Raw genomic sequence first — 27,496 nt, forward strand, 5'->3', positions numbered from 1 at the left:
TGGGTATTTGGATTGCCACTTAAGTATCTAGCAGCATTTAAATCGACAGAGTACCAGGAAGACTAAACTTTTCAGGCACAAAGACAATGATCTGTTTCAGCTCTTTGTGTTTCAGAGAACCAAGACATGGATGTCAGGGCAAATTCTTCCTCAAGGTCCCTGGTGATTGATGTCAGATCCCTAACGGATAGGAGGAACCCTGTGTGAACATCATACAAAAAATGCAGATATATTCATGGAGATACAGATACATTGCCACAAATCTTATAAAGATTTAATAATTAATTTAGAACTAAAACAATTATTAAATAAATGTACTTGTATATGCACTAACCATTCATGGTGTTTATTTTGGAAATTCCAACCAAAAACATTGATTGCACAGCTAATTTCGGTCAATGTCTGAACTGCCTGTGTCAGAGGGATAAAAAAAAAAGGCTCTTAAGTAAAATAGTCATATCCCACTTTTATATCCTTGAGCCTTGGCAAGGGAGCCTTACAAACCTCTTATTTTAGTGTGTGATAATAAATTTTTGGCATTTTTAGCTTCTGTATCCATAGCTTTAGAATCCCTATTGTCCTTCAATAGTTCAGTTTTCATATTACTACTACTAAATCTGATTTGGAGTACTCCATGAGTGAAGAAAATTTATTAATTTGAAGGGAAACTATACATATGTTTAAATCAATAAATAATTTATACTTCCTTCAAATGAGATAAAATATCATTGAGTATTTTCATCTTTTACTTTTTTTATAAAGTAGATAGCTTTTGACACCAAAACAGGTTCTAGCAAACTCCAGGACATGAAACACTGTGAAAGATGTTTTATAAATGATTCCAGTGCCAAATATTCTAATCAATAACCCTGAAATTCAAGAAACAAATCTCCATTAGCATCTCAACTATTCAAATATTTCTAGAAATGTATAATATATTAGAGTATTGTTTTCTGTTTTTCCATATCTTCTTTGCTAGAATTGCAATTAACTTCCATAGACTGATCTACAAACATACACCAGTTCCTGAGTTCATTTGTATTAGGTCAGAGATAATAGTGTAACTTTAGCTTCACTGGGGAAACAGGACTTTATTTCCACCTTGTCCTCTTAGATTTGGTACGTGACGGCACTAATCACACCATCTGAGCTTAATCCTGATGAGTAGGCTTCTTCATTCTCAGGTGTTCTGCCTAGCACTACACTTACATGAACTCGGACACCAGTTCTTTTATTACTTTAATCTAAAAAAACGTAAACTGACCTTGAGGCATCCCTCCTTTGAGGACCATTTGTCTTTTCCATACCCACTCTACGTGAGAAAACTAGTCACCTGGATACCGTCCCACGGCCATCAGTCAGATTTCACCTATTCCTTATGGATACTGAGTTATTAGCCCTAGTTATTCACACATCCCTGTGTTCATGTTTTTACCACATGATTTTGACAATCCCTCTAACTGGAGGAAAAATGTACTCTCTGCAACTTGAATTTGAACTCATCATAATGGTTCAAAAGAGACAAAAATCTTTGATCTTCTAAGTGTCCAATGATAGATGAATGAACAAGGAAGATGTGGTGTGTGTGTGTGTGCGCACACACACACACACACACAGATGTTAGGCAGCCATAAAAAAAATGATATCTTGTCATTTGTGACAACATGGATGGACTTCAAGGGTATTATGCTAAGTGAAATAAGACTGAGAAAGACAAAGGCCATATAATTTCACTCATGTGGAATCTAAAAACAAACAAAACAAATGAATAGACAAGGCGAAAAGCAAAATCAGACTTACACATACAGAAAATAAGCTGATGGTTGGCAGTGGGAAGAGGATTGGAGGAGGGAAAATCAGTGAAGGGAGTGGAAGATACAGGCTTCCAGTATGAAATCAGTAAGTCACAGGAATAAAAGGCACAGCATGAGGAATATGGTCAATGATACTGTAACAGCGTTGTATGGTGACAGATGGTTATCTACTCTTGTGGTGAACACAGCATAATGTTTAGAGACGTTTAATCACTATGCTGTACACCAGAAACTAATACAGCATTATGTATCAACTGTACCTTAAAAAAAAAAAAAAAACCTTTGACCCTCCTCTCATCAAAAGGTAGGGGCTAATTCCTTTCCCCTACAATCTGAACCAGCCTTTGTGTCTAGTTTGTAGCTAACAAAATAAAATAAGGTGCACTGGGTAGCTTCTCAGGCTCTATCAGTAAAAGTCATGTAATTCCTGCCTGGTTTTCTGAAACACTTGCCTAAAAAATCCTGAGTCACCGTGTAAGGAGTCCAATGACCTAAAGCTGGAAAGGACAAGTTTAGGCACTATGTTCAACAATCTCAGCTGATTCTGTTAACCAGCCATCCCAACCCAGACCAGACATATGAGTAAATAAGTCATCTTGGAAGGGGATTTTCCAGACCAACTAGTCAAGTCATTATCCATTTCAATAATCTCAGGTGAGGTCCAGATGTCATAGAATGGAGAAAGAGATTCATACTGTGTCTTTCCCAAATACTTAGGCAACATAATCTTAGAGAACAACAAAATAGTTATTGTTTCACACCATAGAGTTTTGGTTTAACTTGTTTCACAGCAGTTTGTAATGAGAAAACTATGTGGCTATTTTGGTTAAGATATGGGTAGAAGTGACTGTGTGCCACTTCTAAGTCCAGATCTCAAGAGGTCTAACTAATTACATCTTTCCCTCCTGCCTTTCTTGAGCACCTGCCACTGCTAGAGTAAGACCTTACTCTGGCTAACCTGATATTCCGCGGGATATGTAAATATGCAGGCCAAGACTTGTGTCCACCATGGAGTGAGGAGTTATGTTCAACCATTCCCAGAGTTGGAATCACAGCCACCCAACCACATCCAGATTACTTGCCTGTAAACCACCAGGCAACTTACAGACTGATGAGTAAGTAGAAATAATTGTTTTAAACCATCTATTTTGGGGTTAATTGATTATATAGAAAGGGTGGTCCAAAATACCCCTAAATTATTTCTACCACTAATCATAATTGTTACATTGTTTCCCATCAAATAAGGCAAATCATGTCCTTCTCTATTTTGTACTTTGGATTTTTGGAATTTCCACTGAAGCACTCACTCATCTTTTTGTATGTGCTGCATAGGCCTAGAAGGTCATTCCCATAGTTGGCTTAAGTTATGAAAGAGAATCAATGTTTATGGAGTATAAATATCTCCCATTTTAGTATGTCTAGTCTCCTTTTTCATACCCTTAACTTTAATGTTTTTATTTATTTATTTTTTTTTTTTTTGAGAGAGAGAGCATGAGCAGGAGAGGGTCAGAGACAGAGGGAGACCAGAATCCAAAGACAGACTCAGGCTCTGAGCTGGCAGCAGAGAGCTTGACATGGGGCTTGAACCCATGAACCGTGAGATCATGAACTAAGCTGAAGTAGGACACTTAACCAACTGAGCCACCCAGGCATCCCATCATACACTTAACTTTAAACAGGTTACTTCCCAACATTTCTGAGTCTTCAAGCACTCTTTCATAAGTAGTCACTGTGCTTCCTTCAAAAGACAGAGATTCCTTCTCTTTATAAATTATTTTTCAAGGCTATAAATGCACAAATGCTTTGCATGGTTCTAAATCAATCATCAGTCAATCTCTCTTTCTCTTCCTCCCCTTCTTCCACCATTATGGAAGCCTTTCAGGATTGTTTTCTTGACCATCTGTTCCTCAGAAAATGATGGCAACCACAAAGTTCATAGTTGTACAGACATGTGGGCTGATGGCATCAGTATTTCTTGCTCACACACAGCCCCCAAAAGCTCAAAATTGCATTTAACAGTAAATTCCAATTGCAAAAGCCAGATGGAGAACTGAAATGTGATGGAGCAAGATGTTTAATTCCATTTCAAATGTTTAATGACTTGCCATTTGTAGATAAAAGATTAGAAAATTAACGTAAGGTACCAAAGTCAGGAAATGTGGGAACATTAGGATAGACTCTGTAGATAAATTTTTATAAATGCCTAGAGTGTCTGAAAGAAATATCAGCAGCATTATAAAATGGAAATTCTGGGAAGGATCTTTGAGAATATCTATTGAATTTTATAGATGAAGAAACAGACTCAAGGTTAAAATGCTTCATAATTCTACTCAATTCAATTAAATGGCAGAGAGGGGGGCACCTGGTCTGAAGTAGGTATTACAGGAATGTCCCCCGATAAATTCCATTATTAAGATGTAGAAAGAAAGAGGGACAGGAGACAGACTGGTAGTGATAGGATAGACGAGAACAATAAAAATGAAATAGAAACATAATGCTGTTAACCAAAGGAGAAAGGAAATTGCATGAGGGGTCCTCCTCCTATAGAGAAGGAGGGTAAGAACCTAAGAACTGGACTTTTTGATTGTCCAATGAGTATTTTATTTTATGTTCTAAGAATTTTATTTAAAGTTAAGGTATTTAATTTAAATTACAATGGATTAGGCCACCTTAATGCCAAGATTGATGACATTCTTATTCTTTCTCCTCCCCCTCCTCCTCCTCCTCCTCCTCCTTCTTCTTCTTCTTCTTCTTCTAGATCATACCAACTCTGGAACAGAAAAGAGGAGAAATGGGGAAAGGAGATCTGCTGGAAGACACCAGAAGAGAACTGAATTAAAACCGCATGCTTAAAGGTCAACAAGGTAGAATTCAATATTTTGTTCCACTATTTATCTGCTGTTTCACCTTGAAAAGCTTATTTCACCACAGTGTGCCTCTATTTTCCCATCTCTCAAATGAAAAATATTTTAAGGACTGAATGATGTAACTGGTTAAAGCAACTGGCATGTTTTAAGCACTTTTTGGATGTACAGATGCTTAAATAGTTTTCAATGGTACACAGGATTAAAACAGAGAGAAAACTACTCAAAATAGACAAAATCAACCAGCAAACCAACCAAACCAAAAACAAACCCAAACCAAAGACCAAAAAAAAACAAAAACAAAACAAAACAAGAAACAACAACAAAATATTTTTTGTTTCAAGTTTGTCTTTAAATTCTAGTTAGTTAACGTATAGCGTAATATTAGTTTCAGGAGTAGAATTTAGTGATTCCTCATTTACATATAACACTCAGTGCTCATCACAACAAGTGTCCCTAAAACCCATCACTCATTTTCCCATCTTCTGTCCCACCTCCCCTCCAGCAACCCTCAGTATTTCCTCTATAGTTAGAAGTCTGTTTTATGATTTGCCTTTCTCTTTTTTCCCTGCCATATTCATCTGTTTCGTTTCTTAAATTCCATGTATGAATGAAATCATATGGTATTTGTCTTTCTCTGACTTACTATGTTTGGCATAATACACTCTACCTCCATCCACATCATTACAAATGTTAAGACTTCATTCTTTTTTACTGCTGAGTAATATTCCATTTTATAAGTGTGTGTGTGGGTGTGTGTTCTTTTTCCATTAATCAGTTGATGGACATGGGCTCTTTTCATATTTTGGCTATTCTTGACAATACCACTATAAACATCTGGGTACATGTGCCCCTTTTAATCATTTTTGTATCCTTTGGGTAAATATCTTGTAGTGCCATTGCTGGATTGTACGGTAGTTCTATTTTATACTTTTTGGGGAACTTCCATACTGTTTTCCAGAGTGTCTGCAGTAGTCACCATCCCCACCAACAGTGTAAGAGGGTTCCCGTTCCTCTGCATCTTCACAAACATGTTTCCTGTGTTGAGTTTAGCCATTCTGACAGGTGTGAAGTGATATATAACTGTAGTTTTGATTTGCATTTCCCCGATGATGTTAAGCATCTCTCCATGTGTCTCCCAGCCATCTGTACATCTTCTTTGGGAAAAATGTCTATTCACGTCTTCTGCCCAATTCTTAACTGGATTGTTTGTTTTGAAAAGTTGAGTTTGATAAGTTCTTTATAAATTTTGGGTACTAACCCTTTTTCAGATATGTCATTTGTATATATTTTCTCCTTTTCTATAGGTTGCTTCTAGTTTTGTTCATAATTTCCTTTACTGTGCAGAAGATTTTGATCTTGACGAGGTCCTAATAGTTCATTTCTGCATATGTTTCCCTTGCCTCCAGAGACATACCTGGTAAGAAGTTCCTAGAGCTGAGATAAAGAGGTTGCTGCCTTTGTTCTCCTCTAGGATTTTGATGGCTTCCTGTTTCACATTTAGGTCTTTCATCCATTTTGAGTGTATTTTTTGTACGATATAAGAAAGTGGTCCAAATTAATTCTTCTGTATGTCACTGTCTAGTTTTTCCAACACCATTTCTTGAAGAGACCATCTTTTTTTCATTGGATAGTCTTTCCTACATGGTTGAAGATTAGTTGACCATATAGTTGTGGGTCCATTTCTGGGCTTTCTATTCTGTTCCATTGGTCTATGTGTCTGCTTTGTGCCAGTATAATACTTGATGACAACAGTTTTGTAATATAGCTTAAAGTCCAAAATTGTAATGCCTCCAGCTTTGCTCTTTTTCAAGATTGCTTTGGCTATTTGGAATGTTTTATGGTTCCATACAAATTTTAGGATTGTTTAGCTCTGTGAAAAATGCTGGTGGTATTTTGATATGAATTGCATTGAATCTGTAGATTGCTTTGGGTAACATGGACATTTTAACTATATTTGTGTTCCTAATCCATAAGCATGGAATGTTTTTCCATTTCTATGTCCTCCTCTATTTCTTTCATGGAGTACAGATCTTTTACCTCTTTGATTAGGTTTATTCCTGGGTATCTTATGGGTTTTGCTGCAGATGTAAATGGGATGAATTCCTTGATTTGCGTTTCTGCTGCTTCATTATCTAAAATAATGGAATTGATTTATGTACACTGATTTTGTATCCTAAAACTTTACTGAACATGTTTATCAGTTCACGCAACTTTTTGTTGGCATCTTTTGGGTTTCATATATAGATTATCATGTTGTCTACAAATAGTAAATAGTTTGACTTCTTCCTTGCTATTGGATGCCTTTTTATTTCTTTTGTTCTATGATTGCTGAGGCTAGGACTTCCAGTACTATGGTAAATAACAACGGTGTGAGTGGACAATCCTGTCTTGTTGCTGACCTCAGAGGAAAAGTTTGGTTTTTCCTCACTGAGGATGATATCAGCTGCGGGTCTTTTGTAAATGGTCTTTATGATGTTGAGCTATGTTCCCTCTATCCTGACTTTTGGAGGTTTTTTATCAAGAATCGATGCTATACTTTGTCAAAACCTTTATCTGCATTGATTGAGAAGATCATATGCTTCTTATCCTTTCTTTTATTAAAGCAGTGTATCACAATGATTGATTTGCAAATATTGAACCACCTTGCAGTCCAGGATAAATCCCACTTTGTCATAATGAATGATTCTTTTAATGTACTGTTGGATTTTATCTGCTATTATTTTGTTGAGAATTTTTGTATCCATGTTCATCAGGGATATTGGCCTGTAATTCTCCTTTTTAGTGGTGTCTTTGTCTGGTTTTGTAATCAAGATAATACTGGCCTCATAGAAGGAGTTTGGAACTTTTCCTCCCCTTTCTATTTTCTTTAACAGTTTGGGAAGAATAGGTATTAATTCTTATTTAAATGTGTGGTAGAGAGGCACCTGGGTGGCTCAGTCAGTTAAGCGTCCAGCTTCAGCTCAGGTCATAATCTCATGGTTTGTGCGTTCGGGCCCCGCGTCAGGCTCTGTGCTAACACCCAGCTCAGAGCCTGGAGCCTGCTTCAGATTCTGTGTCTCCCTCTCTCTCTGACCCTCTTCTGCTCACACTGTCTCTCTATGTCTCTCAAAAATAAAATAAAAGACATAAAAAAATTTTAATGTGTGGTAGAATTCCCTGGGAAGCCATCTGGCCCTGGATTGGTTAATTATTTATTTATTATCAGGAGATTTTAAATCACTGATTCAATTTCTTTGCTGGTTATCAGTCTGTTCACATTTTCTATTTCATCCAGGTTCAGTCTGGGTTATTTACATGTTTCTAGGAATTTATCAATTTCTTCCAGATTGCCCAGTTTGTTGGAATATAATTTTCATAGTATTCTTTTATAATTGTTCATATTTCTGTGGTGTTGGTTGTCATCTCTCCTCTTTCATTCCTGATTTTATTTTGTTCCTTTCTCTTTTCTTTTGGATAAATCTGCCTCCAGGTTTATCAATTTTATTAATTCTCCCAAAGAATCACCTCCTAGTTTCACTGATCTGGTCTACTGTTTGTGTTTTTATATAATTCATTTATACTCTAATCTTCATTATTCCCTATGCAGCTGGTTTTAGGCTTTGTTTGCTATTCTTTTCCAAGCTCCTTTAGGTGTAAGCTTAGGTTGTATATTTGACATTTTTATTTTTTCATGAGGTAAGCCTATATTGCTATAAATTTCCCTCTTATGACCATCATGTTTTAATTTTCATTTGTTTCCAGGTTTTTTTTTCTTATTCAATTTCCTGGTTAATCCATTCATTCTTTAGTAGGATGGTCTTTAATTTTCATGTATTTGTGGTTTTTCTAAAATTTTTCTTGTGGTTGGCTCCAAGCTTCATAGCACTATAGTCTGAAAATATGCATGGTATGATCTCAATCTTTTTGTACTTGTGAGACCTGATTTGTGACCAGTATGTGATCTATTCTGGAGAATGTCCCATGTAGACTCAAAAAGAATGTATAGTCTGCAGCTTTAGGACGAACTGTTCCAAATATATCTGTTAAGTCTATCTGACCTAGTGTGTTATTCAAAGCCATTGTTTCTTTGTTGATTTTTTTACTGCAAGGATCTATCTATTGTTATAAGTGGGGTAATAAAGTCTTCTATTATTATATTATTGAGTTTCTTAATGTTTATTATTAATTGATTTATACAGGGTGGGGCATAAATATTTGCAATTATTAAATCTTGTTGGATAGTCTCCATTATTATGGTATAGTAATTTTCTTCACCTCTTGTTACAGTCTTTGGTTTAAAATCTAGTTTTTCTGATATAAGTATTGCTACTCTGGCATTTATACATATATAAACGATAAATGATAAATGGTAATTTTTTTCTCCATCCCCTCACTCTCAATCTGCATTTATCTTTAGGTCTAAAATTAGACTCTTGTAGGCAGCATATAGATGAATTTTGTTATTTTATCTATTCTGCCACAGTATGTCTTCTGACTGAAGAATCTGGTCCATTTACATTCAAATTGATTATTAATAGATATGTATTTAGAGCCATTGTATTACTTGTTAAGTCATTGTTCCTGGAGATTTTCTGTTTCTAGTCTTTGTTGCTTTTGGTCTTTCTTAAAGAGTCCTCTTCAATATTTCTTGCAGGGCTAATTTAGTGGACACAACCTCCTTCAGTTTTTGTCTGGGAAACTCTTTCTCTCTCCTTCTATTCTGAAAGACAGCCTTGCTGAATAGAATATTCATATCTTTCCCATTCAGCATGTTAAATGCATCATGCCACTCCATTCTGGCCGGCCAAGTTTCTGTGAAGAGGTCTTATTTGTCTTCACTTAAAAGTTAGTGACTTCTTTTTTCTTGCTGCTTTAGAATTTTTCCTTCTCTATATATTTTACAAATTTTACTACAATACATCTTGTTGGCCTGCTTCTGTGATTTTGATGGGAGTCCTCTGTGCCTCCTGGACTTGGATGTCAGTTTTCTTCCCCAGATTAGGGAAGTTTCACCTATAATTTCCTCAAATAAACCTTCTGCCCCTTTTCCTTTCTCCTCTTCTCCTGAGATTCCTATGACATAAATTTTATTATGTTTTATGGGGTCACTGAATTTCCTAAGTCTACATTTTTGATCCAATATGTTTCTTTCCTTTTTCTTTTCAGTTTCATAATTTTCCACTTTTTATTTCAGCCTGACTAGCTTTAGGTCTTTTATCTCTGTAAGCAAAAGACTCCCTGTTGTCTTCTATGCTTTTCTCAAGCCCAACTAGTATCCTTATGATTGTTGTTTTGAATTCTGGATAAGACATATTACTTACATCTGTTTCAGTTAGATTCCCTGGCCATGACCTTTTCTTGTTCTTTCTTTCAGGATGAATTCCTCCATCTTGGCAATTTGTCTAGGTCCCTGTCTTCTTCTCTGTGTTAAGAAAGCCTGCTACATTTCCTGCTCTTGAGAGTAATGGTTGTGTTAAGAAGAGGCCTGGCACTTCAGTAAGTATTTGGGGCATATGCTGTATGCACTCGGCTACTGTGTTTTCATGCTCCTTCCCTCAGGTCAGTCCTCTGCAGAGGTTCTCTTCGCCTGTGGTGGGGAGTGCTAGAACCTTGGCCAGAGTATAGTGAGATTTAACTAGATGTGCTCTGGTCTGCTTGTTAAAAGAGACTTGATAATATTTCCACTAGAGCTGAAGCTTTGCAGCACTCTATGGTGAGGAGGAACCTGAGCATTCAGGGGGTGCTATTCTGGTCTTCTGTGGGAGGGGCCTACTAGCTTTTAGCATCTTGCCCACTAGGCACACTTGCCTAGTAAAGAATCACCTGCAGAGTGCAGGGGGCTGGGGCTTGGTGTAAGTAATTTAGGCTGCCACTGTTGGTGATGTGCTGCTTACTAAAGCTCGTAATGCTGAGGGATAGGGAGGGGAATTGCAGCAGCACTCTTCCTCAACCCCGGAGAAAGGAGTTCAATCCCACCACTGTCTCAGGGGAAGTGATCCCCCAGAAGTGAACACTGTCCCAGATGTTCCTCAGATCCCTGCCTTTACCCTGTCTGTGTCTGGGCCATCTGCCCACTTGGCAGAGCAGTGGACCTGTATTCTATCCCAGGAAGGCCAGCTGTGTTTTTAAACTCCAAGCTTCAGGTACCTGATGTGGTGTAAACCCATGTTTGTCTTGTAGGGGAGGGTCTAGCTATACTCAGGGTGGTGCAGGTTTGTCCCACAGGGGCTGTCGCACCAACACACAGGAGCTTGGAGCTTGGAATACAGTGCAGTAAAGAGCCAGCGTCCAGGTCAGCCCCCTCAGCAGGCATCTCTGCAGCTGTGCTAAGGGGTGGGAAAACATAATGGCACCTGCTGGCTCTGTGTCCCCAGAGAGGTAATGCCACCGCTCTCAGATGCACTCCAAAAAAGGGGAATTGTCCCTCAGGTAGGTCCCAAAGGATCCTCAGATAGTGCCACCTGCTCCTGGACTTCTGACCTCCTTCTCTACAGGAGGACTGCAGTGCCTGCTGGGCTCAACACCAGCCATGGTGCGAAACTCTCAACTCCAGTCTTTGAGCTCTGTTTGAGGTAAAACTCATGACAATCAGTTCCTCTCATTTTCCCAGTCAGTGGCTTTGGAGAAGTATTTTCCTTGTGTCGTCCCCTGGGCGCTCCTCTCGCGCGCGCGCCTCTCTCCACGATCAGGGCTTCCTCCCTGCCACAGCACCCATGGTCCTTTGCTTTCCCAAAGCATCGCTCTGCACCTCCTACCTTCCACAATGTGTTCTCTTTCCCTCTAGTTGTGCAGTTTGTTTGGTCAGTCCTCAGATCAATTTCTTGGGTGTCCAGAATGATTTGACATTTATCTAGCTGTGGTTAAGGGATGAAACAAGCCTAGGGTCCTCCTCCTACTTAACCATCTTCCAATCTTTCTTCAACAACAAAACATTTTAAAAAATCGTGTGCAATTGTAGTTCTAGCATTTCCTAAAATCCCACCTGTGGTGCTGAAGCTAGCATTTGTGGCAGTTATATAAAGCTTTGATTGTCCTATAATTCTATAATTGTTCTATAAATTCCAAAGCTTGTTATGCCACAGCTATGAAACTTTGGGCACAGTGCTTAATGGGGGCTTTATTCTTGCCTGCATGATGCCAGGCTGCCACATTCTTAGAGAATAACAATTAAAAGGAAACGGGCTTCATGGAATAGAGTTTGTCATAAAATGAAATTTCCATTTATGCAAAATGCCACAGTGTTTAAGAAAATCCCAGTCAGTTGAGGGTATGGTCAACTGAGATTCCATTACTTGGCATTTCATTACACTGTGTACATTTGTAATATGTACATTTTGGAATTCCTTAGTGTCTAGAAGAGAGCATGATGTACAACGTCATGAATATGGTTTGTTATATTCCTGTATAATTTAATGTCTGAACAGGCTAAATAACAAAGGATGATATAGAGAAGAAAACAGTAAGATTTAAACTTTGTATGGAGTTTAGTCTCCCCTGGCCCCAACAAGATAGCTGCAAAACTTAAACTTCCATCTCTTCTGAGGCTGCCACCTCCTGGATTGAAGCGCAGTGACGGGCACATGCTAGCCACTAAGTGAAGCAGTCCAAACCCACTAAGCTGACTGCTTCCTCTTTGGAACCAGTCTACTCTGTTTCCAATACCAGCTGTGCCACCTTACTGGCCTGTACAATCTTGAGAAAGTTATCTCATGTCTTCCGGCTTGAGTTTCCTCAGCTAGATCTTGTGTCAGGGTCAGGGGAGGTGGTGATAATGACATCTCATAAGAATGTCTTATGAATTGAAGGGGTAATCCATAAAATCAAATAGAACAGCATTTGCCACAAAGTAAAACACTTGATAAATGTTAGGTATCAATGTTTTTTTCCTCTAAGAAAAATAGGAAGCCAAGTAAGAGTTTTAGACCAGAACGGGGTGTGATGGAAATGACCATGATTTGTAGGTAAAAAAACATTTCTGTCTAAAGAGGTGCATACTAATCATGCAATGTGCGATGAAGAGCACAAGAGCAGGATTACGGTAGGGGGCATGTAACAGCAGGAAACTGACTTCCACGAGACATGTGGGTCATATCATTTCATGGAAGGCAGGCCCACAACTGAGAACCTACAGAGTTCAGAGAGACCAATAAATCCTATGAGAATAAAAATGTCAAAATCCATCATTTCCAAAGGCTTCCAAATCTGAAATTAGGAGATGAAAGGGCATTAAATTGATTTCTCTGTGTAAACTTGTCTTGCATTAAATATGAACGAAAACATCCTAAAAACTGAAGGAGACAGTTCAAATATATAGCAGTCATGGGGGATGGCATGTGTGTGGGGCTAGGAGGGTCCTAAGGAAAGCCTATAGTAGCAATGCTCAATACAGTTTTATGTGATTATATAAATGCTCTATAGCCACATGTGATTATAATGTCACTTGAGCATATGAAGAACTAAATCCTAAACTTCATTTAATTAAAAATTTAATGGTCATATGTGACTAGTGGCTACCATATTGGGCATTGGGAATCTAATAAAGGACTATGATATCTCCACACTAGGCGAACTAGCATATTTCAATGCTTTCAAGTTTTATGACTTAGCCAGTCGCCTGCTTTCCTACAAATGATGCCTAGAGACGTGGAATTCATATTGTCTATAAGAACAGAGACATCTATCTTCTTTAACAGCAACTAGAATAGAACTCCGGAGAATAAAGTGTTGTTGCAAACCCTCTTGCTAGAGTTAATAAGCGCCGACTGTTGCTCTTTCCTACTGGGGTCTCCATTACTTGTACATCAGGCCTCCCCAAAAACCAGGCTTGGTGAGGAGTTTCAAACAACGTCTAAGTTCTTATCTCAAATTATCTAGAATCATTGTGCCCATTAAACTCATAAAAATATCATCTTTCACCGGATGCCACAGTTGAGAAAGAATACAAATGTGGTAAACTTGATGACAGTTGTTACTTATTTTTCAGATATAGCATACTTCAGTTGTTATAGGGTCATCATTCCTGCACTTGAAGAATCTCAGAAGACAAAACAACAAATACATTTAGAGGTGAATGTACAAGTTGGATTTCTGTAAACACAGCTATAATCAGGTATCCAACACTTTAGGAAGAACATATATATTTCTGCAATATTTTAAAATAATCAATGAGGGAGTAAAGTTTTTCTGAATGATTCTTCTAATTAAAATATATTGTCAAGGACCCAATAAAGGTGTCCTAAAACAGGTGATTCTCTATTTTAAGCCTGAGAAACAGCACCTTATTTTCTCTTCCCTTTGAACTCTCTCCTTCTGAAATATTCTGGAGTATGCCCTGTCAGAGGAAAACTAAGAAGCCTCCATTTTATGTAAGCCACTATTATTCTTGGTAACAAATCCTAATGTATGCAGAATAAGATCATGTTAGGGGTGCCCTGGATGGCTCAGTTGGTTAAGCGTCCAACTTTGGCTCAGGTCATGATCTCCCGGACAGCTCAGAGCCTGGAGCCTGCTTCGGATGCTGCGTCTCCCTCTCTCTCTGCCCCTCCATGCTCATGTTCTGTCTGTCTGTCTCTCTCTCTCTCTCTCTCTCTCCCTCCCTCCCTCAAAAACAAACATTAAAAATAAAATAAAATTTAAGCAAATATCATGTTGTATTCCCAAATGATTTGAATTGAATGTTGGTTTCAAACTACATATATGGTAAGGGGATCCAGGTCATTTCTCTTCTTATAACTGACAGAATTTTCTTTTTTTCCACCACTAATAATGGCTACATTTATTTGAATACTTTCTATATGTCACACACTATTCTAAGGGCTCTGCACAATAAACTCATAAAACCTTCAAAAGCATCCTATGGAACAGCTAATATAAATGTCCTCAATTTGTAATAGAAAGTCTTCATCATACAGAATTTAAATAATTGTCCCAAGGTCAAAGGGCTACTAAATATTGATACTGGTGAGAGTTATGTGGATTCTTGAGTCAAAAAACAGCCCATCTTCTTAACCACTAGTGCCAAATGGTTAAGGTATGACTAGTATAGCATTATTTACGTGGGGCAAGAGATCCAGCTAAAATGTAGACAAGTTCTGTTGGTTTTTCTAGCTTTTAAAGCCAAGTTTTCAACACCTATATATCTTAGAATTCATTTTTCAGTGTATTTCACTCCTTATTTTATTTGTATATTCATGAACTTCTCATTTTTCTTATATGAAAAGTGTTGTATGAATATCTTCAGACTACTTGCTTAGATTTTATTGGCATTATCATTGTCAGCATCATAGCTAATGTGTATTAAGCACTTTCTATATATTAGATCTTCACTCAAAAACTTAAAATAATTATCCCATTCAATATTATTATAACCTAATTGACAGTTACAATTATTATCTCTATTTTACAAATGATGTAATTGAAGCTCAGAGCACTTATGTACCTTTCTCAAGTTGTCACAGTTTCCAAGGGATTAACTCAGGTCTGCCTTATTCTACTAATTTTACTGAGGAACCATACACGTATAGTCCTGGTTGTAATTTTGCCTGCAGACAAAGCTGATTGTTCTAACCAGCTGTGGTTTTCAACCTGCAAATATACAATGTCCTATTTAGGTCATAATAAATATGCCAGTTATTAAGAACACATAACTTTCTGTCCCTGCCTCAGAAAGCATTTATTGCATTTTCCTCTAGGCAGGTAAGAAACATGCATTTAAATCTCCCTCTGATAAATGATTCTTAGAACTGCACTGATTCTTTGCTTTACTTGTGGCCTCACGTAAAGTGCTGTAGTTAAAGTGGTGAGTATGGGAAGGGGTGGCAGGATATGGACTGGCAGTGAATAAAGTGAAAAAATGAGAGAGGGGAATAGTCTTTGCCAGTGATGGAAACTGCAAGGCTAAATAGGAATTTAAACTCCCTTTTACCTCCCAGTGAACAAATGCACAACTTTTAACATTCTTCCTTTACATCTTAAATCTTGGAAGCTTGGTATCATTAAGTGACTCAGTGCAATAGTCCTTCAAGAGAAATTATACCCCATCTAAGAAGTAGTGACAAATACCAGATAGAGTACTCTCAGTATATCCAAACCACTGCCTTGGAAAGCAATAACATTGCCTGCTTTGATTCACACTGTGTTTCTCTGCATCACATACTAGTAGACTGTTTATCTTATTCAATGGCAGCTCAATATAAGACTGAGAGCTATAAAGAATTTATTCTATACTCCCTCCCCAAATTCGTTTCTGGTAAAAGTGTTAGAGCTTTGTTTTATTTAACTTCAGGACTCCTTCTCTGCCTTATTGCTCATTCTTCTTGTCTAATGATGTTTTATTTGCCGCAGACTCTGAGAAATGGTAGAATTTCTGAGATGACAACCAATGGGTAGAAAGTCTTTTATACTAATTTCCAAGATAGCAAAGAGTTAATGATCATCCCCTAGTTTCCTACAAAGTTTTAATCAACCCATAGCAAATACACTTCTCTTTTGGCAGACATTATGTGCCTTGACAACAGCCATTTCCCTTCATCTTCTCTCCTTTCAGGCAGGAACTGATGCCCCCCATGGACACTGAAATGTTGGTCCTTTCTTTGCAATCCTTTCCTGCAGTCAAGAACCATTAGGCATTAAAATCCTGGCCAATGATACAAACAAATGTCTGCTGAGAGCTTATGTGAATGATTTTCTTCCTTGATGAAGATATAGCTCCAAGCATCCCACCTCCTTCCTGTCTTCGGAGGAGATGTGTGAGGGTGTGTGACAACTGTCTTGGAACCAGGAGTTTACTGGATTGAGAATGGACAATCAACATGCAAAAAGCATCATAGAGACAAAGACCGAAAATTTCAGAATCTTGAGGGCATTATCGAGCTGTTGACCTAATGCTGCGACTGCCTCGCTCCAGACTTCTTAATTTGTGAATAATTAGCTATCTTCACTATGTAAAGCCATTTTCAAGTTTATGAGCATTTTTTCCCTTTCAGTTAAAAGCATAGTAACTGCTGCACCTACATGTTCTAGGTATTGCAACTAAGTTCGCAAGTTGTCAGAAGCAATCGCTATACTCATGAAGGTGCGGACGTAGAACCCTTTCCAGGAAAATGAGTGGTCTTCATGAGTCTTTACTCCTGACCACTTTGCCTCTGGCCTCCAAAGATTAAATATGCTGGAAAAAAGAAAACAGTCATGATTAGCTCTTCGTCTTTGACTTTTTTGGTTATCAATGTTATTATGTGTGTATCAATGTATTATGTATGTAAAATGAAAGTGGAGGACCTGCAAAGTTCCCCTATAAGATTCTAAAATTCTATCTTCTTCAGGAGTGTTTTGGAACATATGCGTAAAAGTTCAAACAATGGGCATTGCTAAATTTTATCTCAACATAATGGTGCAACTATCAGAATTCTTCAACCTATTTATAGTAAAGATTTGACTCTGAAAGTGTAACAAGGATTAAATTTAGAGGTGAATATAAAATAATTATAAATCAGAACACATTTAATAGTAACACCAAAGGGAATGTAAAAAGCAAAGTTGCTTCCTAGACATGCTTTTGTTTCGGGATGGTTGGGACAAAACCACAGGTAACATTGAATGTGACATAAGATTTAAGGGGATAGGGGACACTTCACAGGTGAAGACAGAATGACAGGAAGAGACTTCAGAGATTGTCACAGAGACAGGATTTAAAAGGTGATAAACTACAAAACACAAAATTGCTTCTTTAAAATGCTGAGTCCTGGGCCTCACCCTCTGGTCTAATACAAATAAACTTCAGAGGTAATCCATGAAAATCTGCATTTTAATAAAAGCCTCAAGTGAGTCTTCCCTAAACTCATTTAATTTGGGGAACCACTTATCAAGATCTGCTCTGTCACAGTGTAACCACCAGCAACACATGATTCAGTTTAAATTAAATAAATAAACTAAATAAAAAAATTTTAATTCAGTTTTTCAGGTGCACTACTATTTCTTAGTTGCTCCACAGGCACATCTGGATAGCAGCTACCATATGAGACCACAAAGGCTTAGAACATTTCTACCCTCACAGAAAGTTCTATTAAGTGTTGTGTATATAAGCTATATCCCCAATCGATTAGCATCCCTTCCTCCAAAATCAAATTCCCTCCTCAATGCTGCATTCCCTTCCCCCTTGAAAGCATTCTATCCTCCTCTTATTGAGACTAGAGGCCTGCTTCTGGCTATTTCTTTACTTTAAAAACAATAACAATACTACCACCACCAACAAAAATGCTATAGATCAATATTGAGCACGATGAGACACTATATTCATCACTTTACACTCACTGTAATTCTCATTTTTACAACAAATTTGTGAACCTCATTCAACATCTGCATTTTACTGATGATTAATGTGTAAAACAGACATGCATTCATTTACTCATCGTCAAGTATTTAGTGCCTACTACTGTTAGGTAATATTCTATGACTGTGGAAGAGAGTACAGCACGTTATATATACACACCCACAACACAAAAATTGCCATCATCATATTTCTATTTTTGTAGGCAGAGACAGGCAATAAGCAAGTATGTAAGTACATTATTAAACAATGTATGTCAGATGTATATCAGTGTACTGCTAAGCGAAGTATTATAGATTGTGGAAAGAGAAAATAACTACTAGAATAAGATAAGATCAAACCAGCCAGTAATTGATAAAATTGAGATTTATATTCAAATATATATGATCCTGTGATCCAGCATTTTCTTTGCAAGCTAGCATTGTTCTGGATAATTTAAAAAATTCCTTACCCCCAAATTATAAGGAAAAATAACATTTCCTTATTTTTTCATAACTAATTCAAAAGGAAGGAGCAGAATAAGTTCCAGAACAAAGAGGAGACAGGCTATGACTGAATAACTATGGGGAATTGCAAGGGATTATGCTTTTAGGAATTAGGGAGAAGGAAGATAACATGCAAATTAACTGAGAAGAAAATAATGGCCACAAAAGTCTAGGTGAGATACAGAAGGAAATATATGTCAGTCTTTATTCTTTCCAAGTTACTCTGCCAGAGAAGAAATATTTTTATTTTCATTTGTATTTATTTTTGTGTACCAAGTGCCTTTATCTTTGGAGTTCAGATAGGTAGTTAATTCCCTTCCTTAACTTTATTTAAAACGATTCTTTTGCTAACAGGGTGTCATTGTATATGCAAAGTCAAGTATGCAAAAAAAGGCACACCTCTCTTTCCCTGAAAGTAGTCTAAATGTAACTCTGAAGCCCCATTCCTCTGGGTTGGCACAAATGGTAATCTCAGTGATTTTTGTGCATGGGGAGACACAAACCTATGTGTAACATAAACACACACCCCCTCAACAAATAGGCAACGATGCTTGGTCTTACCCAGTATGCAAGGGCAGGGCAAGAGTCAAGGGCTTCTACTCCAAGTAATTACCACCGAAGTAATCACCATTCTAGACTTGAAGTTAGAAACTGGGAGAATTGAGGGACACCTTTAAAAAGCAAAAACCGGGCCACCTGGGTGGCTCAGTCGGTTAAGCATCCAACTTCGGCTCAGGTCATGACCTCACGGTTCGTGGGTTCGAGGCCCACGTCGGGCTCTGGGCTGACCACTAGCTTAGAGCTTGGAGCCTGCTTCAGATTCTGTGTATCCCTCTCTCTCTCTCTCTCTCTGCCCCTCCCTTGTTTGCACCCTGTCTCTCTCTGTCACAAAAATAAACAAACATTAAAAAAAAACGCAAAAACCTTCTGAGGCTGGTGCTTGCAGCCTGCTTCCCTCTGAGCCATCTGCGCAGAAGCCTTGTTACTCTCCCGGGAGCAGAGAGACCTCCACCTCTACGAGCAGCTGTCAGGGAACTGGCAATATCTGCCCTTGCTCAGCTTATTCCTCCTGCTTTAAACTCTTACTTTGCATCTCCCCCATCAAACAAACAAACAGCACTTTGTCAAAGTGTTGATTAGTGTAGATTTCTGTAGAGGCAGAAGGAGGGACTGTCTTCACACAGTGTGAGTCCCTCTTCTATTTTTAAGGATGCTTGCAATTACATTGAGCTCACCTGAATAATCTAGGATTCTCTCCTTATTTTAAGGTCACCTGATTAGCAACCTTAATTCCATCTGCAACCTATTACCATTTCCCACATAGCCTAACATGTTCACATGTTTTAGAGATTAGAGTATGGACAGTGGAGGGAATCACCATTCTACCTACTACTACAGCTTTTTATGCCAAAATAAAAATAACAAGTATCTTGGCAGCCTTTCCGTTGTTTTATAGAGAAGCCTCTAACTTTGATTTGCAAATAGGTGGGTTACAAACTGAGAGGTAGAGAATATGGCTCCTTGCTATGCCTTCACTTCTCTATAGAATACGAATGACTTAAATGTCAACATAAAATAGATAGAAAGAAAGGGAATCGGAAGCAATCAATCCCTCTATGTGATTATCCGTAGGACCCGGAAATACAGTTACTTTTATTTTTTTTAGAATTTTTCCTTCCTGCACATCCTGTTTCACTACTTTTCCCAAGGCTTCACTTATTATCTCCAATTTCAGCTATCCTTCGGCTCACATAAAGAGAATACTGATGAGGGCAGTGGGAGACGAGGGTTTCAATCCCAGCTCTGCCACTGGGTAACTGCAATTCCCAGTCAATTCACTTTCTGTCTCTGAGATGCAGTCTCTCCATATGTAAAACTCTAGACTGTATCAATTGCTTATCAAATAAGATCCACATGTATAAAATATAATTCAGTCCTCAATGATCTATAATTGTTATCTGTATTTTAGAGATTAAAGAAATTGAGGCTCAGCTAAGGTAAATAACATTTCCTAGGTTAACCCAGTTTATACATAAAAGAAACTAATAGATTATCTCATATAATATAAAATACTCTCATGGAATATATAAAGTATAAAATTCTCTCATTTAATAATCAGAGCACCATGTTGTCACTTAAATGAAAATAGGTGTGAATGTGTAGAAACATAAACTTACACACAATAAATAATTCATGTCTTTGGAATAAAGTCATTCTAATACCACAGATTCCAAGTGATGTATTCAAAAGTGAGGGGAGCAGAAAGCTCAATTTCCCAAGCTGCTGAGTCCTTGCTGCAGGCAGATTCTAGCACTGATTAAATTAATGCCTGCCCAAACATAGGAACAGAGCCAACCTGAGAATCAATGTCAGCTAAAGCTTTCAGCTCTTTGGGTGTAACTTTTATTTTTCAACACAGAATACAGTCCAATTCTTTTTATCACCACAGAAAGTTAATAGGTGCATTTGGATCAAACACATCTGTGTTATAGACTAAAGTGTTCAGAAAATGTAGTTACAAGAATAAAAAAAAAAATCTGAAGAAAACCCTATCTGAACATCTATATCACAAGTTGCTGGTTAAAAATTACTAGAAGCTCAGTTGTGTATTATTAGTACTCACAGGATTTCTGTTTATGCTGGTCTCATTCTACCACACCAATATCACTATACATAGATTAGAGCCCATCCATCCGTTATTTAAGCAATAATCAAAACTAATCATCACAAAGAATCCCAGGTGCCAGATACCATTTTAGGTAGGTTTATATAGGTTTCCTCTTTTTTCTTAGCAATTTTATAAAGTATGTTCTAAAATTGTCCAAATTTTGCAACTGAAGAAACAGAGGCTCATAGAGGAGTTAAAAAACTTGCCCACAATTGCACAGCTAACAAGATGTGGGGCAGCCAAGTTTTGTCATTGGAGAGCTCACGCTTCTGTTTGATAGGAAAATTCTTTCCCATTGAATGGAAATGTGCCATTCTCTTTTGCTTGCTGCTGCTTTTTTATCCATCATTGTGAAACCTTAGAAAACTGACACCATATCTTTACTTTTTTTCCTCCTCATTTCAACTTTCACTGACCAAGACACAATCTTTTGTATAAAAGGTGATCAATAAACAATTTTAAGATTAGTAAATCAGATGTGGAGAAAAAGAAACCCTTGTGCACTGTTGGAAGTAATGCAAATTGGTGCAGTCACCATGGAAAACAGTATGGAGATTCCTCAAAACACTAAAATAAGAGTTACCATAGGATCCAGTAATTTTAATACTGGGTATTTATTCAAAGGAAAAAACCCACTAATTTGAAAAAATATATGTCATCATATGTGTATTGCTGCATTATTTTCAATAGCCGCAATATGGAATTAACCCAAGGGTCCACTAATAGATGAATGGATAAAGATGTGGTGTGTGTGTGTGTGTGTGTGTGTGTGTGTGTGTGTATATATATGCAACAATATGGATGGATGGATGGCCTCAGAAAGTATAATGCTAAGTTAAATAAACCAAAGAAAGATAAATACCACATGATTTCACTTATGTGGAATTTAAGAAGCAAAACAAATGATCAAAGAAAAACAAGGAACAAGAGACCAAAAACACCCCCAGACTCTTAAATACAGAGAACAAACTGGTGGTTGCTAGTGGGTGGGAAGGAGTGGTGAAATAGATAAGTGGGATGAAAAGCATACTTCTCTTGATAATATATAGAATTGTTGATGATAACGGACATCTGAAACTGATATATATAGAATATATAGAATTGTTGATGATAACGGACATCCGAAACTGATATATATAGAATATATAGAATTGTTGATGATAACGGACATCCGAAACTGATATATATAGAATATATAGAATTGTTGATGATAACGGACATCTGAAACTGATATAACACTATATATTAATTGTACTTGAAAAAAATAACATCCCTAAAAAAGTATATTAATATACCATTCTAGATGGAAGAAAAAACTCAATACGGAGACTTAATCTGTTTGTCATGATTGTCCTCAATTAGCACTATCACCCTCACCCAGCAAAATAGCAATTCTAATAGTCCACAGAGTATTCTCAGCATTTATTAGCAGACAATTTAAAACAGATAAGAGAACAATTATATTTGGGACACTAGGTTATTTTTTCCTAGCTAAGCACTGATTCCAAAAATTGGCTGGTTAACATTTATCAAGTACTTAACTCTCTGTGTGCAACTGAAATGTCTTAGTTACAGGAATGACTTCTGCCCCTCAATCTCCTTTTCAGTAATCAGGTATGTAAAACTCTGGCCTTTCTGAGAAGCTGTTGTTTTATTGCCATCCTGAAGTCTGCGAAGTTGGAGACCTGATATGTAACATTTACTTTAGGGATATGGTTGGGAAATCTTATAAACAACTGTTTAAGAACTGTTAAATACAATAGTTGAGGATTATTTAGAGATCAGTGATCTAGGCATGGGTTTCTCAAATAAAGAAGGCACCAAAAATATTCTCTACTCAAGATGAATAAACCACCTTAGGTGGTTCATGTTGGCCTAGAGAAATGACTATGTGTACATAAAGACAAAAGACAGAGATCAGCAGAAGGGTGACCCAATGAAAGCTCTTAATGACTGGAGAAATAAAGGAGAGATTCCTCAAACTTGGCTGAAAATTGCTGTCAGGGCATTCTGATGCATTATTTCTCTATTATCTATTCCTCCCAAATATCCAATAAAGCTAATCATCCACAGCATTGGTTTTTATCTGTTAGGTGACAAAAGAGGGGACTGTGGCATTGTGGAAAAGAAATACTAACATTAATCCCTCCTTTTCTGATTGAAAATGAGTGGCAAAACTGTAAGTTATGAATTTCCAAGTCACCGCACATACTAACTTGATTATTAGAATTGTCTTTGTCATGGTTTCATTATCAGTACCTGTGGTGTTAAGATCTTCATAGGCATTATTCACTTGGATTCTTTAACACCCAAAAGATTTGCAATAGCTATCTCCATTTGACACTTGAAACTACTGGGTTTAGAAGAGGCAAAATAACTCATTCAAGGTCACACAGCTAATTTACACTCCTTTCTATCCACATCCTATATTATGGTCTCTTTTACCAATGACTCTGCTATGCCAAGCATCGTTATAGTTTCATATAACTGAAACAGAAAATGTCACAGTCCTGTAGAAAACTTTGATTTCATTAACAGATTAATATTACCTATATTAATTTCTTAGAAACTAAGTAGATTCAAAGGCAAGAGTTAAAGAAATGGGCTCTTATATCATAAAGAGAATCAAGGACAGTGAGGAAGAAGAATAAAACAGAAATTTGGATTGATGAGCATCAGGATTCCCTACTCTTTTCTGAGACTGTCCACTTAGATTTTATTTCCATAAAACCACACAAGTGTGTTGTATGTGCCAATTTAATTCAGAAGTCTTTCATATAGTTTATATTACTTTGTACTGACTCAGTCTGTCGTAGTTTAATCTTTGCATAGACCTCCATGAAGCTCAGCCCTGCCCCTGAAGAATAAAACAGTTTCAGCCTTAGTCAGTGTGCTTTGCACTAAAAATATAAAATATCCATTTTTACTCTTCATCTTCCAAATACTATTCTGTTTTCTCTGCATGAAAGTCAACGTCATAGGTATTTGTCCTTTCCCATTTGAGCATCAGACATAAGTCTTTACCATGATCACCCTAGCTCTTATTTATTGGCATCCAGATTCCAGTTGACTGGTTATAGATTGTCTCCTACCTGTTATTTAAAAGCACATATTTCTACATAGTGAATTTCCTAAGCCACAGTTGATTTCAATCAATTTTATTTAACTCATTTTTAATTTCCTTCATGCCTAGCCTTAAAAAAAATCCAATACCATATTTTGTGCTGTGTCATTTGAAAACTTGGAAACTGATTAAGCTATGATCACAGCCATGTGCAATATCTCCAGTATTCAGCAGAACAAATGCATTCTAATTATGCCATATCTCAATTTAAATCCTTCAATGATTCTCCCATGGGCAACCTCCTCAGTAATGCTTAGAAGGTCATCATGATGTCTACTTCGGGGCCATCTTTTCTAGCTCTCAATTTTGCCAAACTTATTCCATCTTGTGGGTCTTCATATTCTCTAACTTCACCCTTGTTCTTTTTTATACTTGTTTCTCTCTCTCTCTCTCTCTGGAAATTCTTCAAGATTTATCTTAGACATCACTTCTCTCCTAGTGGCATATGTCCACCAAGAGTTTCCCATATTTGTTTAAGGTAAGAAATATCACAGGAAACTCCAGATCTGCAAAATGAATGTTTTCAACATTTCTGGGATTTTCTTTAATCAGATATGGTAAGACATGCAGACACAGAAACAGAAGTGTGAAAAAAAAACATTCAAAATGCAGTGAGCACTGCTAAGAGACGCACTCAAAATTAAATTGAAGAAATAGGAACACTACAAACTTTTGATTTTTGTCAGTTGCAACTAGACCACCTCCTGGAAAATGTCCAGTTTGGACTGAAATAGAAATAATGGAATGCATGTTAGTCAAATGGCCTATCATGTATCAGTCAGTTTAAACTCTGTCAGCACCAATCACAATTCTTTCAAAACAATTGATGTGAAAAGCTTATGGTTTTTACCTTTATACAAAGCCTGTACTTCCTCCTTGCAACTTGGAGCACACTTTTCAATTTCCATTGACACTGGATCTCCCATACTGTAATTCCTAAGACCCCAAATAAACACCGTAGGTCCCTGCTATTGACAGCAGGGAAACACATTTTGATGTTTGAATCACACCTATTTAAAGAGGTGTGATGAAAACTTTCTACTGAAATTCTACAATAGTCATGGCTTAGAAATAAAGACTATCTTTGGACTAAGTAATATCCCTCAAGCTAATGAAAAAGCTGACACAGACATTCTGTGATTAAACCCACCTCCTCTAAAGAAAATTGAGCATCAGGGTGGCTCAGTTGGCTTAGTGCCTAACTCTTGATTTCATCTCAGGTCATGATCTTAGGGTCATGAGATCAAGCCCCACATTGGGCTCTGAGCTGAGCATGGAGCCTGCTTGGGATTCTCTCTCCTTTTCCCTCCACCTCTCCCTTGCTTGCATGATACACTCTCTCCAAATAAATAAATAAATAAATAAATAAATAAATAAATAAACATAAATTAAGAAAATCAACTAGTAAAGTCAATCACCGATTTGTCTGAGATGTTGCATGCATCAATAACCCATTTCTTTCACTGGTGAGTAGTATTCTAGAGCAGGAGATAAGATAGTTTGTCCTCACATGGGCTTATGCAGAGCCAAGGTTTTTAATTTTGACGAGGTCCTACTTAGGGTTTTGCTTTCATTGACTGTGCTACTGATGTCAAGTCTAATAATGCTTTGACCAGGCCTAGATCATGAAGACATTCTCTTAATTATTTTTGTCAAAAATCATTTGGACATATTTGCGTCATTCCATTTCTGGGTTCTCTACTCTATCCCATTTGTCTGTGTGCCTCTCCTGCCAACACCACACTGTTGAGATTACTGTAGCAAGATGGCAGGCTGTAAAATTCGGTAGAGTGATTCCTCCTACTTTATTCTTCTTTTTCAAGCTTTCATTATTCTGGGGTCAATGCATTTCCATAAAGATTTTAGAACAATCTCATCTAGCTATAGATATTTATATTTCATCCCTGAATATCTTTTCAAAATTTAGTTCTGGAGTAAATGGAAAAAATATGGGAAAAAGTAACTTTGATAAACACTATTATCTTAAATAAATCAAATATAAATAAAAATAAAGGAATCTTAAAACTCAAAATAAAAAAAATAAAAAAATCTTAAAACTCAACAGAAATTCAGTACCCCTGCACTTTAAAAAATTGGCCAAAGACCTGAGCATATACCTCACCAAAAAAAAGATAGATGAATAGGAAATAAGCACGTGAAAAGATACTTGATGTCACATATGATAAAAAAAATTACAAATCAAAACCATAATGAGATACTACTACATGCCTGTTACAAAGACCAAAACATAAAACACTGACAAAATCAAATGCCGCTGAGGATATGGAGCAATAGGAACTCATATTCATTGCAGTGGGAATGCAAAATGGGACAGCTACTTCAGAAGATAGTTTGTTACAAAAGTAAACACACTCTTACCATATGACTCAGCAATCACACTCTGATATTTACTGAAACAAAGTGAAAGCTAATGTCCATTTCCAACCAGATCATGGATATTTATGGTAGCTGTATTCATAACTGCCAATACGTGAAAGCAACTAAGATGTCCTTCAACAGGACATCTTAATAAACTGGGTGCACCCAGACATTGGATTATTATTCAGTGCTAAAAACAAATGAACTTGAAGCCATGAAAAGACAAGGCGGACCCTTAAATTTATATTACTAAGTGAAGGAAGCCAATCTGAGAAGGCTACATACCATATGACTCCAAATATATGATATTTTGGAAAAGTCAAAACTAAAACCAGAGGAAAGACAGTGGTTTCCAGGGGAAAGAAAGGAGGAAAGAGTAAATGAGCAGAAATTTTAGGGCAGTAAAACTTCTCTGCATGACACAATAATGGTGATATATGTCATCAACATTTGTCAAACTCATATACACCACCACCAAGAGTGAATCCTAATGTAAATTGGATGTTGGGTGATAATGATGTGGCAGAGTAGATTCACTGATGAAAAGGAATATATCACTCTAGTGTGGATGTTGATAGTTGGTGGAGGTGATTGGGATGGGGAAGGAGGTATATGGGAAATTTCTAGATCTTCTGTGTAATTTGGCTGTGAACAAACATAAAACACTTTTAAAAAATAGAGCTTATTTAAAAAAATCTTCACAAGTTTTCTGTAGTAATTAATGGAATATTGGAAAGAATTTGCAAAAAATGCTTGGAACATAATACAAAGTGTTCCATAAATGTTTGGAACATAAAGAAAAAATTTACTTTGACTATTATTTTACACTGTATACAAACATTAATTCAAGGAGGAT

General features: G+C 37.1%; 1 long non-coding RNA gene across 1 annotated transcript; it reads right to left on the reverse strand.

Annotated features, from left to right (window-relative positions):
- Window positions 1-15,933: 15,933 nt before the first annotated feature.
- On the reverse strand, window positions 15,934-26,991 carry LOC115279622. The gene is made up of 3 exons (XR_003903538.1): window positions 26,926-26,991; window positions 16,673-16,826; window positions 15,934-16,264 (listed from the first exon to the last, which is right to left on the reverse strand). It is a non-coding gene; the product is annotated as an uncharacterized LOC115279622 (long non-coding RNA).
- Window positions 26,992-27,496: the final 505 nt, after the last annotated feature.

Source organism: Suricata suricatta, chromosome 16 (genome assembly GCF_006229205.1).
Source record: "Suricata suricatta isolate VVHF042 chromosome 16, meerkat_22Aug2017_6uvM2_HiC, whole genome shotgun sequence".
NCBI lineage: Eukaryota > Metazoa > Chordata > Mammalia > Carnivora > Herpestidae > Suricata > Suricata suricatta.